Below are 2,971 nucleotides of genomic sequence, written 5' to 3'. Positions count from 1 at the left end.
GTGAGCTCCGGCGCCGCGCCACCGCTCGCCCCGTGCCCCGTCGCCTTGGCGTCCTCCTCCCCGCGCCACCTCCCTCCGGTCTTCCCCGGCCTCCTCCGGCGCCGCCTCGCCCTCTGGCCGTCGTCGCCGGCCGCCTCGTCGCCGGATCCGGCGGGTGGGATGAGATCCACCCGCCCAGCCATCCAAATGCCCGCGCGCCCCGTCCCGGTTCCGCTCGTCCCGGAATCATCCCGTGCACTTTGCCCGAGGTGTTTTTTTACTAAGTCCCCGATTATTTTGACATTATCATGCCATGTTCATCGCATCATATCTCTGCATCCGTAGCTCCGTTTCGTGCGTGTGATATGTCAAATTGTTCGCCTCAATGAGTACTTCATTTCATTCCATTGCATCATGTTCATTTGAGTTCATCTTGATGCCTGAATCATCATTGCAAGAGTGCTTTATAATGTTATCTGCTGTCTGTTAACAGAACGAGCTCATTTGTCATTTTTGCCATGATTGATGTGTGCATCCTATGAGGTTGATGTCTACATGTGTTTCGAACTATGCCATGTCTTCTTTACAGAGGTGCTTACCATGTATTTTTGTGATCAATGTGGTGACTAGCACAAGCATGCAAACTAGGCTTCGTGATATTGCTGATTTTAGTCCCTGTTCTGCTGTTATTTTGATGCCATGTAAACCTTATGCTACAGAGAGATCCATGCATATTTTGAGATACTTCAGTAAGGATGTTGTGAACATATGGTTATCCTCTATCCATTCATGCCCCTGTTTGCAATTATGGAGTACTCTAGCATGTCATTTTCGTGCTCTACTTTTGCTTCAAAATGTTTCCTAGCAGATTGTTTACATGTTATTCAATTTTGCCAAGGTTGTTGTAGTTGATCCTTGCATGCTATGAACTTGTTCTTGTCTTGGATTGTTTCACAAACATGTATTCTTGATGATGCTATGCTTACCTTGTCATGCAATGACTTTTGGTGAGTGAATCGAGCTTGTTAAGTAGGGTACTTGCTGTTGCTGTTTTGCTAGGCTGAATCTGTTATTTCGTGATACTATGTAAACCTGCTTCTACAAGTCATTCTATGCATAATCTGGAGATGAGCACTAAATATGTTTTGTTCTACATGTCATGCTCTATCCATCCATGCCCCTGGTTGCATTTATAACTTGCTGTAGCTTGTTCATATCTTGCTCCAAAGTTGCTAAATAATGTTGCTGTCAGCCTGTTAACATTAAGTTCAGTTGTTGCCATGATTGTTGCTAGTGTTCCATGCACCCTATGACCTTGCTATTGCCATGCTTAGCTTCATAAACATGTCTTCTTACTGTTGGTTGCCTTTCCATGCCATGTTTTGCTCTGTGGTGAGTGGTACAAGCTCATCTACATGCCTTCATAATTCTGTTTCTGCCATGTTTGAATCTGTATTATAACTTGCTATGTTTACATGGGTGCCATCATATTTTCTGATCCTTTTTGGCTTATGGTAAGTAAGGTACTTTTGATCTATGCTTTGAGTAGAACCATGCCATGTCTTGTTTTGCTATTATAAGTTCCTGTAACATGTTGTTTGATAGCTCTGAACATTGCAACCTGATGTTATTGTCTGCAAAGTCTGAACTGATATTATTTGCAATCTTGCCATGTGTGTTTGAGCATGTTCTAGTAGTTTCCGGAGATAGCTGAGTGTTCATATTTTGTAATGCTTTACCTGTAAATCATGCCCATGCCTTTTGTTTTCTTGTTGAGGTCTTGTAGCATATTGTTTTGATGCTTCCAAGATGCCTAGTTGCTGTTTTGGACAGCTTGTCCTTTAAACTTGTTTCATGTGTGTGTGTGTTGAACCGTTGCTCCGTTTTGAGTGTGCTCTATATGAAACTTGCTTAGAATTGTATGTAGTTTCATATTATCATGTTGCATCCATGTTTTGGTGTGTTTGCTTGATGTTTGTATGCATTTTGCATCAATGCCATGTTTAACTTGTTTTGCTCATATCTTCTAGGCCGTAGCTCCAAATCTAATGAACTTTATATGTAACTTGACTAGAATCTCGTGTAGATCATCTTGGTGCATCTTAACTTGCTGTTTAACAACTTGAACACAAGTTTTATTCAGATCTGGACCAATTTCGAAAGTTGCCTATGAGGACTTACCGGAATTGTTATATGTTGTTCCTGGCCTCATTTAAACTTGTCTTGATGTGTCGCTCTTGTTTGCATCATCTCTTGCAATGAGTAGCTTCATGTAGATTTTTCATGCATCATATTTGTTTGTGCATCATGTCTTGTATATGTGTGGTGTGTTTACCATGTTGTGTGCTTCTTCTCGATAGTTCCCGTTTCGTTGCGATCGTGAGGATTCGTTCGTCTATGCTTGGTTCGGCTTCATCCGTTCATCTTCTTCATGGACGCGTTCTTCTTCCTTGCGGGATTTCAGGCAAGATGACCGCTACCCTGGATCTCACCACTATCATTGCTATGCTAGTTGCTTCGTTCTATCGCTTTGCTGCGCTACCTATCACCTGTTTATCAAGCCTCCCATATTGCCATGAACCTCTAACCTTTGACACCTTTCCTATGCAAACCATTGCTTGGCTATGTTACCGCTTTGCTCAGCCCCTCTTATAGTGTTGTTAGTTGCAGGTGAAGTTGAAGATTTCTCCATGGTGGACAGGATTTTGGTTGGGATATCACAATATCTCTTATATTATTAATGCATCTATATATTTGGTAAAGGGTGGAAGGCTCGGCCTTTTGCCTGGTGTTTTGTTCCACTCTTGCCGCCCTAGTTTCCATCATACCGGTGTTATGTTCCCGGATTTTGCGTTCCTTACGCGGTCGGGTGATTTATGGGACCTCCTTGACAGTTCGCTTTGAATAAAACTCCTCCAGCAAGGCCCAACCTTGGTTTTACCATTTGCCTCACCACCACCTACCTTTCCCTTGGGTCGGCCAACCCGAGGGT

This window comes from Triticum dicoccoides, chromosome 2B (genome assembly GCF_002162155.2).
Source record: "Triticum dicoccoides isolate Atlit2015 ecotype Zavitan chromosome 2B, WEW_v2.0, whole genome shotgun sequence".
Lineage (NCBI taxonomy): Eukaryota > Viridiplantae > Streptophyta > Magnoliopsida > Poales > Poaceae > Triticum > Triticum dicoccoides.
Note: the sequence above shows the minus strand (reverse complement) of the source record.